Genomic DNA, 17,865 nt, shown 5'->3' with positions numbered 1-17,865 from the left:
GCCCCTTACTTTAAACTCTGACCACTCTTCATTTCACAAACCGAGGGTTTGTTCCTAATCACCTCCCAACTCCACATTCAGTTAGGTAGCTTTAGATTTAGTCTCTGAGACACTTTAAGCCATGTCTTAAATTTACTTCTGGGGTCAGTGGTGGCCACCCAGGTTAGAACTCCTTCCAGTGGCCCTGTAGTCACTGTACCTCAGCACCTTTTTTGTCCCTAAAGGACCAGGGCTTAAAGGCAGCTTGTGTGATGAATGCTCTATCAGAGGGACATCTGCACCTTAGCATCCTAGGAGAAACCATCATTCTGCTTCCCTGCTTGCATCTCTTTCACTATGTTTCCCTTTTAGTCTAGTGCCCCTGCCTAGTGGCTTTCCAAAAGACTTAAAATATCTGCAGAGATTCATGTTCCTTGGCAGTGTCTATCTTCCTAGATTGAAAGGACAACAAATGCCACCCATGACAGTGTCTGTATTTTTCTTTTTAATCCGTTGCTTGGCTCTGTCTCTGTTTTCTGCAACCTTGCCAATCTGTAATACCATTGCTAATCAGACCAGGCATCCCAATTATTTCAATAGGTATCTAGTGCTGTCCTGTCAAAAATGAAATGAGATCAGGTTCCACCTATTCATGCTTCAGCATATTACTTGTTCTTGCATTGCGTCACTCATCACTCTTTTCAATTCAAAGTCAATTTCTACCTCAGCATTTGCAATTGCTAAACAATTTTTGGTTTTCATTTATTCAATATCCAAATCTGATTTTTCCAACATAAGTTCACGGTAGGCCACCCACCACAGAGCACACTCATATGTACAGGGCCAATTTATACCCATCAATCATCTTAAAACGGCTACATATGAGGTGAGAGAGAAAACCCACTTAGACGTGAGGAGATGTTATCAGCTTCACAGAAAATGAGTAGTCCTTAGAGCTGTGAGACAACAGTGCTAACCACTGCATAGCCATGTAGCCCAGTTGTGGTGCCACATAAATGCAATTTGATTGGCTTTTATCTCTTAGCATCCCCAATGCCAACCCTGTAGCTGCCTATACACCCTTAATATGGTGATGAGGCACATTGGGCTACGGGGGGTTGTGTGGTCTGTTGCTGTGGTTTCCAAGCATTGTCATGGAGAAAGGACACCAGGATGCAGTTAAAAAAAGACTGCGAAAGGCAAGAAGAAGAGGAAAAAAGAAAAGAGAAAAGGTTTTCAACACATACTGTACTGATAAATGGGACAAAAAAGCAGCAAATGTTGACTATCCATGGTCAGAGAAAGGATCGTCTCTCCTGCTTACGGATGTGGACACCTCAAAGACTTTGCCGGCCGACCCGCTCTAAAGTATAAATGGAAAGGACAGTCAGGAGATATAGTGGGTGAGATAAGAGTGATCCTTGCTTATCTGGGGTAGAGTGTTTGGAGACTCTGGGGGAAAAAAGAGAACAAGGAAAATAGACTAATATTGTTATAAGTGTCTGGAAACTGTCTGGATTTTGGAGTTTGTTTGGGGCAAAGGGTTTTATTTCTTCTTTTAAGTTATTTATATACTGTTTTTGGGGGGATGTGGATTGAGGGAGGTGCAGTCATGAATTTTATAGTTTTTTTTTATATATAAGATTGATCTAATACAGTTATTTTCACCTTGTTGTTTTCTCACGGTTACTGTGCTGAGATTGTGTAAGTTATATTAGTTATCATATCAGTATCGCAGGACATTTTGATGTTGACTTGCTATCCGACTCACATACACTACCTCTGGTAGTGATGTATAGTGATATTGGCTGGGAAACTTCAAAGCATTATACAGTTATCTTGCCTGAAGAAGGGGCCTGAGTTGCTTCGAAAGCTTGCATATTGTAATCTTTTTAGTTAGCCAGTAAAAGGTGTCATTTTACTTGACTTCAAGCTAAATTTATAATGGCTAACACAGTACAACACCCTAGTACTACAGTTAAAAAAAAAAACCAGATACCTCCGGAGCAGTCAACATAATCATTTCTGCTTTGCTCTCCATTTCTGATGTTGCATCACAAAATTTTCTCATCTTATATGAGCAGAATTTAGCCACTTTTTCCCAGTCAACAGTTAACATCTTACTTCTAACATGCCAACGAGATTGGTAAACTTTAATTATGAACAGTTTACATTATAAATATGTTAAATGTTCCTCATAAATTTTCATTTGCAAAAGATTAATTACCATGGATGTCTAACATGCTGAATCACATTGTTTTCAATCAGAGAGCTTTCTGAACTGTTATTAAGATATTTGCATAGTGGCAAATATGGCATGGAGGCAACTGGAGAGTTAATTTCCTAATTCATCATCCAGCTCCTGGTTTGTGTCCTCCCTCTAGCTGAGGTCATTTTGCTCCTAATCGAAACAGCATTCTTCATGGTGTCCTGAATGACACCCTCATTATGAGGATCCCTGAAAGTGACCTTGCCCTCTCTTCTCATTTTAGAGCTGTCTTTACTATATTTATGTGACATGGCACATTTCACAAAGCATTTATTCACCCATCCATTCATGTTTGAGAAAGCATGTTGGAAAACGTATGTATGAGTCTAAGTAAATTATATTTTTCCAAATGCTTAAAAACACTAAAATGCATTATTTGGTATAATGCACAGTCTTTATATACACAGCAAGCTGAAAGAGTCACCTCCCCATGCTCATCATGCGAGTACCAAAACTGATTAAAGCAAAGCATTTACAGCATTTAAAATGTCTGAGAACGTTGGATACAGGATACTCTAAAAAGACAGAGTTAATGTAAAAGCAAGGAAGAGTTCAAGCTGAAGGTACTGTAAATTTATTGCTGCATTATACAAAGATGTGTCAAAATATTTTAGTATATGATTTATAAAAGAGCCATATGCATACTCTCCTTGAGTCTACATCACTTTTTCTCTCACCTTCCACAGATGTGCTTGTTAGGTTAATTGGTGATTCCTGATTGGTGGTAGGTGAGTGTGGGTACATGTGTGAGTGTACCCTCTGATGAGCTGGCACCCTGACCAAGGTTGGCTCCTTTCTTGTATGAGACCCAAAACTGGATAAGCTACGCTGATTAGAAAAGGGAATGATCGATACATAGTTTTAAGGTGGATACTCATTGTTTGGGCTCATGCTTTATATATTTTGAAACACGTTTGTGATAATTATGTAATAGAACGTAATATTGATCTTCATGCTGAGTTTTAAAAGAAAATGATCTTCAGGAAAACAGTTACAGAATGATAGACACAAAATAAGCATTGGCAAGGAGTCATCACACCTTTAACATTTAGCTTTGAACGGTATCCAAGTTTTGACACTGCATGATGAAATAAATTTGTATTTAGAATAATAAAGATTAGAGACAGACTGTTGTTGCCTATCTTAAAAGAGTCACAGTGAGGTGAACATTGAAGCAGACATGATAGGGAGCATGGACTAGGATTGGTATCTCTCCAGAGATCTGGCCTTAACTGTAGGACAGGTCTTGGTCCCTCTGTATGCAACTGGATTCTTTTTAGATATTTCATAAAGGTTCTAGAAATATGGAACTGAACATAGAAAGACTATTGCCATGGACATACAGTTAGAACTCTGTTAGGAGAAATTATTAGGAATGTTTTTATATCAAGTCATTAATTCTTGTTTTCGCTATTATAAGATTTATTGACGTATCAAAATATTCGCAATTGGGATTGCTAAGCTTTTTTTAAGAAGTCTTGTCAAGTTAATTTTATTTAAAACTAGCTGTAAACCCAAAGCTGCACCCACATAGTAGTGAAACAGGACAAACTTTAAAAAATCAATTAAAATATAAAAAATAATGTAATTTTGGCTAAGAGGGAGGTAGGTACGCTCCAACATCGAACATATCTGATTGTGTTCAGCTCTGACGGGAGAGTGTCCCCCGTGTGGCGAGAAAAGCACGTGGCCATGATATCTCAGGCAATCAGCAGCCAACCTCTAAAACACACATAGCTCTGATCTCTCTCTCAAAAACGTTAAATGTTACTCCTTAACAATCTCTAGATGATAATATCTGTTGAACAAACAGGTATTGCTAGCTAAGTGGAGGCAAGGTATGCTCCAACACGTGGCGAGAGGTAGAGCGGCTCGAATGGAATGTGGTCCGTGAGTGAGGATGGCCCCGCCCACTACTCCTGATGTCACACTTCCTCCTCCCCTTGGCCTGCAACCTCTGTCTCAAATTAGTGCGAATAAATCGCTCCTGCAAGCAAACTATGATTCTTAGCGCGATGAGAGAAGTCGCAAAATCAACACAAATGTTCAAGCAAATTGTAGAAAAAAAAACAGATCTAAATCCGTTAAGCAGTTTTCTCGTGAAAAGCAGACAGACATACAGATGTTGGCTTTCATATATATATACTGTATATATAGGAGGGCTCATGCTGCTTGGGGGGGGGAGAGAGAGAGAGAGAGAGCGAGAGAGAGAGAGAGAGAGAGATACAGTATATATAGATATATATTAATGAAGAAATTATATTAGTTTACAATATTCATTCAAATATTAAAGTTTTTTTTTCACACTTTAATTCATCCATTTATTGAACTGTATTGCATAGTTTCCAGGGAGCATCGGTCACAATTTAGGGACCTACTTAGAGATGCCTTGAATAGGACACATTAATGCACAAATTCATAATCGCTCATGACGGTCTACACAGTCAGATCTTTGTGATTTTGAAGAAAATCAGAATATCTGGGGAAAACAAGGCAGGCACATGTAAAACTCTACACAAAATGTACCTAGACTGAGACTCCTTGTCCCTTGAGTGACGAGAAAGCAGAATTAATCACATAACCACTGAGCCCATTTTTCTCTTACATTTACATTTATTTGATTAGCAGATGCTGTAATACACTGCAACTTACAAAAGAGATCAACATGATCAAGTAACATCAGTTAGGCCTTGTTCACATGGGCGTTAAGTTTTTGGATAAACAAACTTGCTCTGAACGTCCTAGACGTTTATGTTGCATTTTGTGGTGGCGATCGATTGACTTCTACACCGGCGTTCGTTTGTCTCTGTCTAACGCCAGCCTACAGCCCAAATTGTAGTTTGTGTGTTAACCTGTGGAGGCAGTGTCGGGAACTGGATATGAAAGCCCTTGTCGTTTTATTTGAGGTGCCTCCTTTCAATATGGACCATTTTGCTATGTTAGATATTAATCTTCTTGTTTTAAAAATACTCGTAATACGGCGACGTAGGGAGAGAAAAAATCGCCGCTGCTACTGGGTTCATCCTCTGACTGAACAACGTCGGGTTAAAGGAAGTTTTTTTGTGCTTTATGAAGAAATGCGAAAATTTCCGCGCAAGTTTTTAATTACTGTTGGATGTCGGTTTCCACTTTTGATTGTCTGCTGCAGCTGGTGCAATGCCACATTGCACGCCGATCAACCAATATGCGACTTGGTGTTAGCCCCGAAGAGAGATTACTTGTCACTTTGAGGTAAGGAAACAGTAGTCGAGTGTGTGCTTACACCGGTGTTATGCACTGAAAAGCCCCCCCCGCTCCTCCCAAGCATAAAATAAACGCGCAGAAAACGAACTAGGAGCGGTTTCCTTGTGTTCGTTGGGTTTTAAACGGCAACAAAAAACTGCATGCAACGTTTTTTTGATGCCGTATAAACACGCAGCCGGACAAACGCACGTTACCAAAACCCGTGTGAACACTCTCATTGACTCCTACGTGTAGAAAACACTCGGCGCTTGATCGCGTTCACGGACGCCACTAACGCAAAAACGCCGATTTTAACGCCCGTGTGAACAAGGCCTTAGGGACCTGTTTGGGAACAAGTGTTACTTGACAACGGTTAAAATTTGATTGCCACAAGTGAAGAGGCCAGATTGACAAAACCTAACTGATATCGCTTTGACAGAAATTTACCAAACAAGGATCTTCAGATGCTTCTTAAACATTTTGAGGGAGGCAGAGTTTTAAATGGAGGTGGGGGGCTCATTCCACCAGCCATGATCTACACATGAAAAGAGTCTGGACTGAGGTTTGATCACACAGAGGAGGAATCACCAGACGCTATTCAATGGCAGACCTGGGTGTTTGTGAAGAAGCATAGGACCTCACAAGGGTCTCCATCAGAGGTGGGTGGAGTAGCCAAAAATTGTACTCAAGTAAGAGTAGCGTTACTTCAAAATAATCTTACTCAAGTAGAACAAAAAAGTAGTCATCCAAAAAATTACTCAAGTAAGAAAAAAAGTACTTGGTGAAAAGACTACTCAAGTATTGAGTAACTGTTTGATCATAATAAATTATTTATTTTTTAGAAATGTTGTAATAAGACAGACAAAAATAAAAATAAAGTGCAAATTCTGCTATTTCCAAATAATAAAATAAAAAATGAGTAAAAATAAATAACATCTTTACAAAATAAAGATGCACAAATAACACAAAGTTCAAAATCTCAGTTTTTCACAACAAAGCTTTTGAAGCCAATACCTAAAGTAGGCAACATGTATGTCTGAACAGTGCAAACTACTTACAGTGACAAGATACACGGTACACCAGGGGTGCCCAATATGTCGATCGCGATCGACCGGTAGATCGGATAGGTAGTGCAGGTAGATTGCGTTGCATTCAAAAAAGTTTTTTTTTTTAATGTTCGTCTATCATATATCCTCCCTATGGCATTTGCCACTTGATTGACATACAGGGCAACCAGTCTGAGATCTCTTTTCTTCTAACACACTGGTCATCCCGCACACTTAATGAAACGCACAAGCTACTGCAAAACTCCAGCTATCTAAGTGATCTAGTTAGCCTTCCAATTTATATCGACTAAAGAAGGGATTTAAATAAAAAAATTGTTTTGTATGGGCTGGATGTGAAAGTTTTTTTTTATCACAATGTCACAATAGAAGTGCGTTTTTCTGATCTGTCAATCTATCATTGCTATTCCAAAGAAGGAAAATGTGGAAAGGCACGTTTGAACTGTTCATAAAAACTACAAAACTGACTTCCTTCCGAAAAGCGATCTGAGAAAGAGAATGGAGAGGGAACTAAAATCACAGTTAATCGGACAGCCGTCATTTTTCACTCGGCTGAATTCAAAAGCAAAGGCAGACACACCGAAGCATTGTTCCGGGTGAGTCACTCGATCATTAAGCATAAGAAGTGCTTCCAAGATGGAGAGATGATAAAAGAGGCCTTCGTTGAGACAGACAGCTGGGGAGAAATTCCTGCTGAGATTTCAAGACCCCTGGCCGGAGAAAATGAAGTTTCTCTTTGTTATTAAACATACAGAATACAAGCAACTTAATAACGATCAATGGCTACTAGACTTGGCATTTTTTTCCGATCTGACCAACATGTTGAATGAGCTTAATTTACAGCTGCAAGAAAAAGAGAAAACTATGGTCAATAAGCTCAGTTAATACTTTCAAATGAAAAATGTAACATGTGTCCTCAAAGCTGCAGCGCCTTGATTTAGGGAATATCCAAAACCTCGTGTCAGACCTGAAGACGCGATGGAAGGCGTGTGCGCAACTTGACAGCATACACTACACAGAGAAGACTGAAAATTGTCTGTCAGACTTTGACAGACAGTTTCAAGACTCAGCTTTACGTGAGCCAATCGCTACATTTAAGTGTTATCCATTTAGGGAAGATGTTGAGGGTGATTCACTCGCATCAGATATTGCAACACTGTTTCACCTAAAACTCCTCTATAGTGGAGGATGAGATTTTGACACTACAGGATGACATTCAGCTGAAGTCTGGGACTCTTGGACAGTTTTGCAATTTACTCACAGAGGAAAAGCACCCAAACATGAGGAAATGTGCTACCTCCTTGACTGCATTATTTGTCTCTACTTATTTATGCGAGTCAGCCTTTTCCCACATGAAGATTATTAAATCTAAATACTGTAGTGACCATAAATGTATTGAATTGTTATTGTGCCATAAAGGTTATTCAGTTATGCAAGGTACGACAACATATATTTTATGTAGATCATTTCGACCTGGTCATTTTAAAAGTAGCTCGCAACCCGAAAACAGTGTGAGCATCCCTGCTGTACACTGACAGTATAATACTGCATATTCACTTGCCCTCCAAATAGCACAGCTGATAGAAAATAACATTAGAACAAGGCAGCTTGAGCACATACAAGAAGTCTCACTTCACCCTGACTGTCTGTGTCTGTGCATGTTTGGTTAAAATGTGCTTGTTCTTCACTCAGTGAAGTGATAGTTAAGCTTTAGCAGGAGTTGGCTCTCATTTTTCATGTGCAGTATTCTTTCTTTCCCTGTCCGCTGTCTGTGAGGAATTTGTGCTGCTATGGCGCGACAGTTTGTGTGTGGTCTTGTGACTGCATGGCTATGTCTGATTTGTGAAACAGAGCCATGTGATTATTGTTGCTACGTCTGATTGGTGAAGCAGTCATGCAGTAGATTTACTGGCGGATTCTCTCTGGCAAAAATATAGCATACTGTATATATTGGAATAAAAGTAACGATTCGAGTGTTGCCCAATGTGGTGGAGTAAGAGTAGCGTTTCTTCTTCACAAATGTACTCAAGTAAAAGTAAAAAGTATGGTGCAGTAAAACTACTCTTAGAAGTACATTTTTTTAAAAAGTTACTCAAGTAAATGTAATGGAGTAAATGTAACTCGTTACTATCCACCTCTGGCCTCCATATATACAGATGCAGACCCACTGACTACTTTGTAGGCAAGGTTCAAGGATTTGAAATGAATACATGCAGTTACAGGAAGCCAGTATAGTTATTTGAAGAGAGGAGTGACATGTGCCTGCCTCAGCTGGTTGAACATGAGACTTGCCACTGCATTTTGAATTATTTGCATCAGCTTGGTGACACATGACAATGCTGCAACATGGCAGACAGTTACATTAGTCCAGTCGTGACAAGACATTGATTATTTAGAAATGAGTTTGTTACACAGTCATCAGCTGTACAGTATTCCTATCTGATTTGCAAAATACTTCTTGGTAACTGGGACAGCCCTGGATTGTTGCCTGAACATTAACATTTTATTCTGGTCATATGGAATCCTCTTTAATAAAACCCCTGTGTGCGTCCAGGGTTCTGTGTGTGTGCCTTCTGGAGAAGTGCTCTTGCGCGGGGCCACACAGCGCGTGTTCAGTCTATTCCTGGGCATTCCCTGTGCAGAGAGAGAGACACACACAGGCACACGCGAGACAGATACACACACAGGCGCGCGCAAGACAGACACACACACACATGCAGGCCCGCGAGAGAGATACACAGGCGCGCGCGTGCATTGTTGCAATGTTACTTTTCTTGGTTGTTTATTAAGTCGTAAGGCTATAGCGTGACCTCTTGCAGTGTTAGTTTTGTGTTCAAAGTTTTCTTAGTGTTATTCAGTGTTTTTACATTTAGTTTACAATTACGGTGTGCATTCAGTGGTATAATTAACTATATTTGTGCTTAAAAACTTAAAAAAATATGTATTTACATACAGTTCATACAGTCTGGAATGAATTAATTGTATTTACATACAATCCTATGGGGGAAATTACTTTGGTTCACGACCAAATCGGGTTACAACCAGAGTTTTGAAACGAATAATGGTCATGAACCGAGATTCCACTGTATTACTGTCAGACAAAATTACAGGCATTTTACGGAAATACAAACCAGTATTACTGAGAGAGAAAATTAAAGGCACACAATACAGTGACGCATATTACAGCCACATACAAGGTCCCTTGCCATTTAATATAGACTGTTCCTACTAATGTTTATGCACTCCTGTTCTAGCGCCCGTTATTGTAACGGACTTAATGTCTAGTATACAATAAATTAACTATGAAGAATGTTACAGCTTATCTTAAGTAAATGAATGGCATCATTCACAGACAAGCCACTTCTACCTAAGAGCAGCATCACATAGAATGGCCACATTTCAAGACACATGATGCCATCTTAACAGCATCATAGGCTCCCGGGCAAAGTAGTGCGCTGGGACCCCTGTTTTGATAGCAAAACAGAAACATACATTGGCATCCTGAGCCCCCAGCCACTGCCCATTGTGCCCATATGTTATGACAGTCCTGGCCATGCACTTGGAGGCCGTGTGTACAAAACTGTTGCAGCTCCCACAGGACACCAGTTCTTTCTAAAGTGAATGCCAATTGGGACTTCCACCTGTCAATACCTTCACACTTCTGCTGACCGTTAGGAATATAAGTACTCCTAGTTGGACTACCACAGCTTCATCCCAATAGCAGACTTATTTATTGAGCAACAGCATCACTCTACCCTAAAGGCCTAACAGGACTCATGAATTCACATTCTTGATTTTACAGGCCATGAAAAACAACAAAACAATACTTATAAACTGGGAACAAGACAAATCTAGTCACAAGCTGTTACAAACCAGAGCACTGTCAGTATCACAGTATCACCAATCACCATCACACTCTTCATCATCACTGATGACGACTGGGTGGCCAGACACAGCTTAAATTCCATCATTAAATTTGCTGATAGCATCACCAATAATGACGAGATGGCTTACAGAGAAGTGTACTTACTGACACAGTGATGCTAAGACAATAATCTCACCCTTAATGTCAGCAAAACTATGGAGCTGGTCATTGACTTCAGAAAGTCATACTGGATGCTGTTGAAAGAGTGAGTTGATTTAAATGTCATAGAGTGACTATCGCTGATGAACTGAGGTGGGTACAAAAAATGTTCCTTAAATTTTAAGTATTTATTCAATAAAGAGAAAAGCAGAAAAATGGCAAGGCTGGGAAAGAATAAGAAAAAATAAGGCAAAAATGACAACCCAGTGATAACAAGACCAGCCCATAATCCAGAAATCAGAATCCATAAAACGGAAGCAAATTCAATTAAACCTGAAAAATCCAAAGAAGTGCTTACATCAATCTTGACTCCATACCACTGGAATGACACCCTGAGGGACCTCAGCATGAATATAAAGTTTTATGCAGTTGGTTATGTAAATGTAATAAGGTATTCCTAATTATAATAAGTCTAAATGGTTTGTTCTAGACTCTTGCTGCCATGTCTGTAAAAAGTCCTTGCAGCGTATTAATTTGTGGTGTTACCACCTTAGTTGAGCTTCAGGAAATAGGTGATTCATGGCTTTGATGAGTTTGACAGGGCTAGATATATTTATTAGGAGCCCAACAAGGAGACTGAGCTTCCTGCGCCTGTTGTGCTGCAAGGTGTGTCCTTGATTCATAGTGTGCCTGTGATTGCTCTTTCACTGAAGCGGCTGCTGCTCTTATATCTCTTTTTAAATAATTCTCATGAAAAAGCCTTTTTAGAGCCCATAGTTTGACTCCCATACGGCAAAGCTATAGATTATCAAAGAAGTGCTATAGTATTCTCCTGGTCACTGTAGATATTTCTTTATTCATGTGTGCATTTAGTTATTTGCACATGTTGTGTGTTCAATATCTGTAGAATGCTTCTACAGAACCCTGCTTTCTCTCTATATAAAATATATTCAGTTTCTAGAGTTTACAATAAAATGCTCATAAATTTCTTATTATTTTTTAACGTTTTCTTGTTTAGGCCAAGGAAATACTGAGTCACCTTCTAAATCAAGTACAGATTTTTCTTCTTGTAGCTCTGAGGCTCTCATCGTCTAGTTTTAATGCTGCTGTTAACTGAATGGTGCACTTTGTACCAAGAGCTGAAGTTCAAGTGTTTACATAGTTTTGCAGATTGAATGTACATTTACTCTCAGTGTTACATTGTCACATAATGGCACGGTTAAACAGTTGGACCACACTGAATAAATGAAATTTTCCGCAAAAAATATATGTGTAATATATGGAAAATGATGATGCTTTTCAACCTTATCACTTCCTCATCATCGTTGTACGTTTAGAATGCAGTTGAATGTGAATGTATCTCTGATAATATCAGATCCATCTCACTTCTCAGTGTGGAGGGGAAGATTTTCTTCAGCATCCTATCTAGAAGGATGACAGATTTCCTCCTAAAGAATAGGTACATTGACACCTCGGTAAAGAAAGGTGGAATTCCTGAAGTTCCAGGGCGCCTACAGTAGACCATATGGGAATTGTGTCCCAGCTTATCACGAAGGGAGACCTGGTTGTGCTGTGGCTTGATCTTGCCAATGCATACAGCACAATACCTCACAAGCTGGTTGAATCTACTTTAATTTGATACCATGTACCCAGCAAGATCAAGGACCTCACCCTGAACCACTAATGGAACTTCAGGCTTAGAGTCACAACTGGGAACATAACATCTGACTGATACCAGCTTGAAAAGGGGATTATAACTGGATGTACCATCTCAGTTATTCTCTTCACCCTTGCCATGAACATGGTGGTCAAGGAAGCTGAGGTTGGCTGAGGCAGGCCCCTATCAGAGATTTTTTGAACGATCTGACTGTCACATCTACATCAGTGCCTGGTGGAAGGTGGATGCTCCATTGCCTTGAGAAGCTGATTTCCCAAACCAGCAAAATCCAGGGCGATGGTACCGAAGAGGGGAAAGGTGGTGGACAACCTTTGTTTTTTGGTTGGCATTAAAATACTATCCATCACAGAGAAACCACTGACAAGCCTAGGCAAGGCCTTCAACTGTAGCCTTAGGGATGTGGTGGCCATAAAACAGAAGCAAATGATCAAGAAGCTTGAGACTTGGCTTACCGCAGAAAACAATTCTGGCTTTCCTGACAGGTTCAAGGCTTCTTCAGCTTCATAGCATCTTACCCCATGTCCTCTGGCCTCTGCTATTGTATGAGATGACAATGTCAAATGTGGAGACCCTGGAGAGGAGATCAGATTTTACCTCCACAGGTGGCCCTCCTGGGTCTGCCACGCAGTTTAAGCAGTTCAGCACTGTATGGGATGAGTAATAAGCTCCAGCTCCTCATAAGAAGCCATAAAGTCTAGTTTAAAGTGTTGCACACAAGAGAAGCACTGCTCTATTGGGACTCCAACGACTCTAGAGTGGTATCTGCAGGCATCGGACAGGTAAGAAGTGGACAGCCCAGGTAGATCTGGGGCTAGCAGACTCTCGGCTGAAACAGGATGTGTGGGTTTGGAAGCAACCCCACAACCTCATTATAACAATGCCCATGGCAAGGACAGGCGCCATCTAGTCATAGAGGAGTTGTGGAGGAGGAGTGAATCAGCAGGATGGTGGGTATAGAGAATGTGGGTGGGAGTGCAGTAGAGGAAATTATGTTGGGGTGACATCTGGCAGGCTGTACCACAGCATATTACGTTCATGGTTCAAGTCACGTATGACATCCTACCTAGCCCAGTAAATCTACACACCTGGGGCAAGAGAGAGTTTTCAGTATGTCCTCTCTGTACCAGAGAAGGCTCACTGGAGCACATCCTCAGTAACAGCACAATAGCTCTCATTGAGGGCTGCTTCTGCTGGTGACATGACCAGGTGCTCAAGTAAATAGTAGAGGCCACTTCTAAAGCCAAGTCTAACAACAGGGTCATCCACAGCCAGAGGGACATCATCTTTGTGTTATAAAAGTTGACACTTAAGCAAGTAAGTACAGATGCCTAGCTCAAAACTGCTAACACTAAATCAGGTTATGGCTCCAATGCATGGCCATGGAGACCAGCAGTATATCCCCAGCTGTATTTGGCAGGGACCAGTCATGCATGGAGTACTACCCATTGCAAGGCATGCTTATGCTCACAACGACAGCCATTCAAGTTGGGTAGATTTAGAGCAGCCAAGTAACATACTGTAAAATGACATGTGGAAGGATGATGAAAACTTCAATGGGGAGAACATGCAAGTTTTACACACATTATAACCAAATTGTTAATGAACCTCAAGCATCTGGATCTCTGAGGTAGCAGTGCCATCCTGCTGAACTCCCATGAATGGGGAGGCTCCCCATTATTCTGTAAAGGAATTAAATGAAAGGATAGATGGACTTATTTAATCTGAGATTACAGAAGAAGTACTCTATGTTATGTGCATGTTCTGATTTTTTTTCCTAAAGTCTGTTTATGAAACTTCTTTGGTTCCTGATATATATAGTACAATACCCAGATGAATATTCATCTCTCCTCTGTATCATTCAAAATCCTGCTATTTTTATGTCGAATTGACCATTCTTCATTTTGACCTTTACCACTTGTCTTTTCATTTTCTGTCATGTACTGTCTATGACTGCTGTTCAACTTCAGGTTTTATTTCCCAATGTAACTAGATCAATTGATTTCTTATTTGAAAATTTTCTATCAGTAATAAATACAAGAAAAAAGTAAATGAATAAAAGGAATGGAATAAAACATTTTTTTCATAAGCTGATCTGAACTGGTGTCCCATTAGGGATGAGTTCCAAAAATGGATGCCACCATAGGTTTTACCTCCTCGTGGCTCCAAATTTGAAAATACCAGGTCTAGAAAATAAATTAATGGTATACACATACTCTACATTTAATTAAGAAAATGCAACATACAGCAATGTCCTAAATTGTTCAACATAATATAACATAAGATTCTGTAAAGCAGGCAGCACATTACAAAGACTTCTAGTTGGAAGGATGTCACACTTGATAACTGCAGATGCTGAACTCATCACAAATGGATGTCAGCTTACACAACTAGAAAATGATGGGAATGATGAATTACACAAACTCTGTGCAGACTATTTAATCAAAGTTTTACATTTCCATGCTGACAGCCTACAGATTGGCAGGTAATAGTCAATGAGCTGGTTTTTAGCTCAAGTATTGTTCATCTGATTAAAAATGATGAAAAAGTAGACATTTGATTTGGAGTCATAATCAACTAATGTATAAGTTTTGACTTCACAGAATTCAGGGACATTGCAGAAGGTAAGTTTTAAAAAACAAATCTCATAACCCTATGGTGCTTGTCAAAAACATCACGTCTGACATTCACCTATTCTGACTTCTTTAAATAAATTGCTATTAGCATCATATTTTTCAGAGTTTTTACTATTAAATGAACCAAATAATAGAATCAGGTTCGGGTTAATAACAATAATATTAGACTAGATTAAAAAATGTAATTATGTATGCTATAATTTAGCATTTATGTGACAAGCTACCAGCACTCTCTGTGAACCTTCAAGGGCTCTCTGTGAACCTGAAGTGGATAAATGATTTAGAAAATGGATGGACAGTCTGGCATTTCTGTGGAATAACATAAAAGAATGAGTCTCATGTCTTATAAAGAAGGTCCAGAAAATTCTGGTCCACTCCACCCTAGTTTTGGCTTGTCTGCAAGTTCTTTCAGTTTTCAGGTTGGCTTCCTCTAGGGGCATGACCACTAAGAACCAAAAGTTATCACCCTTTAGTATTTCTTTGAGCACAGAAATTCTGCTTTGTTTCTTAATCAACAAAATGAATTAATCTGTCAGTGTCTGTCCCTAAGGGATGGCCTTTTTTCTCTCTACAGGGAGGCTTGTAGCAGATTCTTAAGTGAAGCTTTTGTCTTCTAAAGAAGACCCAACAAATTTCTATCTACCTCAAGAGGGAAAGGTTATCTTAATTAACTTTTCTGGGACTTTTCTAGGCTGGGTTTGGCTGTCAGTGGTCATAGGTTTTGAATCTAGTGTGTGTCTTAATATTTGTACTTCTGGTTTCTTCTTGCACTGAAAAGAGAACGGTCCATGAGTGTTTGTGAGTCCACAGCCTGTTTTTAATAGCCTTTTATGATGATCAGTGGAATGAGTCTTAGGAAACTCTCACACAGGCTACTCCAGCCTCCTTTCTCACATAAGGTTAATGTGCACCAGTCTGAGTCCCTACTTCTGTGCTAATATCTCTTTAGACAGCCTGAAGGTTACACGAGAACAGAAAATAGTAACCTTTCTAACAGCAATATAAAAAGATATTAAAAGTGAAGAAACAAATAAATATCTATCCATCTGACCATTTATTGAACCCAATCATCCACCCATCCTTGGTGGGAGGCAGGAGTATATACTAGAAGTGTTTAGGCACAAGCCAGGAACAAACCCTGGATGACATGAAATACATATAAAGGACAGTAAACTTTAAAAAAGAAATACCTTGGTCTAAGGCTCTTAATAGCTACGATATCCATGAAATATCCATGGTTGCCATGAAAAGCGGAAGTCTATCAAAACAGAATTGGCATTTTTGATCTGCATCTTGCATCCTGTTAGAAGAAGTGAGTGGACTTTATCCAGGGCTGGGCTGAATTAAATCATTTGGCGATCTCTTTAGGTCACTGACGTTAACATCACTGCTCTTCTTAGAAAGAGTGTCATGAGTTCCTTAAGACAGATTAGACTTTGGATTAATGTTTCATCTGAAGTGAAATCCTCAGTACAACATGGAGAGGACCTGTAAAACTCCAGTCACATGGTTGATTCAGACTTTTTCCTTTTTTAAGATATTAATTTTCTGCTATTGGGGAGTGCAGTTTTCCTTTTGCTGGTGACATTGTGTTAAAGAAAAAATTGCCTGACCCTTTATATGCTCAATATAGCTTTGTAGAATATTTGATAGGACATTCAAGCCAGCAAAATGATTAATTATGCAGGAAAAATCTCTGGCAAACACAACAGGAAAAGAAAAAAATTGAATACATCATATTATATTATCATTATTGTCTTGCACCTATGTAATAGTTTGCACTATCTATCTATCTATCTATCTATCTATCTATCTATCTATCTATCTATCTATCTATCTATCTATCTATCTATCTATCTATTGTAATAGATAGCCCGGCCACAGACAGACATGACAGCACAGTTCAAGACACATGGTTTATTATTACAAACTATATACAATGGGTACACTCACGACTCCTCAGTCCTTCAATCCTCTCTTCCAGCCGCCTCCACTCCTCCCTCGCAGGCTCCGTTCTTCTCCTCCCAATGCCAGCTCCGCGAAGGGAGTGAGGCGGCCCCTTTTATCATGCCCCGGATGTGCTCCAGGTACTTTGTGATGGTCTTCCGGCAGCACTTCCTGGTGTGGCGGAAGTGTTGCCCTTGCACCCGGAAGCACTCCGGGCATACACAGTTCCTGGCGTGGCAATACTTCCTGGTGTGGCGGAACTGCTATCCTCCAGGGCTCAGGAACCATCCAGGCAGCCCCTTGGTTGGACTACGGACCCCCACGGGGTTGCGCTTCCCAGCTCTATCTCCGTGGCCCTGGATGGAAATCAGGGGGGCTGCCCTGTTGCATCCAGGGAAAACATTGCCCCCTTCCCAGTCCTTCCCTGATCCAGGTGTCCCGGTGGGGCAAGGTCCCTGGCTACCTGCCACACTTTCTATCTATCTATCTATCTATCTATCTATCTATCTATCTATCTATCTATCTATCTATCTATTGTAACGCTTGGGTCACAGATTTGCACAGAAACACAGGAGATTTTAGAGACAGGAACTTTATTCAAAACACTGCAAATGAACATATATCTCTTTCAAAAGTTTAAATGTGCTTCTTGTCAAGACAGAGATGACAGTTCCGTCTCTCAATTAAAAGAAAGCAAACATATCTTCCTCTTCATAGGGGTGCACGTCAGGAGCGGGACCCCCAAAACAGGAGCAGAGGATGTTTGGAGGAGAGAGAGAGAGACAAGCCATCAACCAAAAAGGACAGGTGCTGTTCAGGCTTTTGAGTATGTGAAGTGCCAGGCGAGAAGCATATCACGCGACAGAGCAGCCACAAGTAAGCCCGGCAAGTAAGGAAGCAATGTGAAGATAGTCTATCAGTGTTTTTAAGAGGGGTTTTTAGAGGAGCGTCAGTGTCTTCTGAATTCAGCCCCCCTGCTCACACTATCTATCTCTGTATTGTACCATAGACTATCATTGCCAATAACTGTAAACACATCTACTACAGTA

Source organism: Polypterus senegalus, chromosome 7 (genome assembly GCF_016835505.1).
Source record: "Polypterus senegalus isolate Bchr_013 chromosome 7, ASM1683550v1, whole genome shotgun sequence".
In the NCBI taxonomy this organism is placed as follows: Eukaryota; Metazoa; Chordata; class Cladistia; order Polypteriformes; family Polypteridae; genus Polypterus; species Polypterus senegalus.
This window is presented reverse-complemented; position numbering follows the sequence as displayed.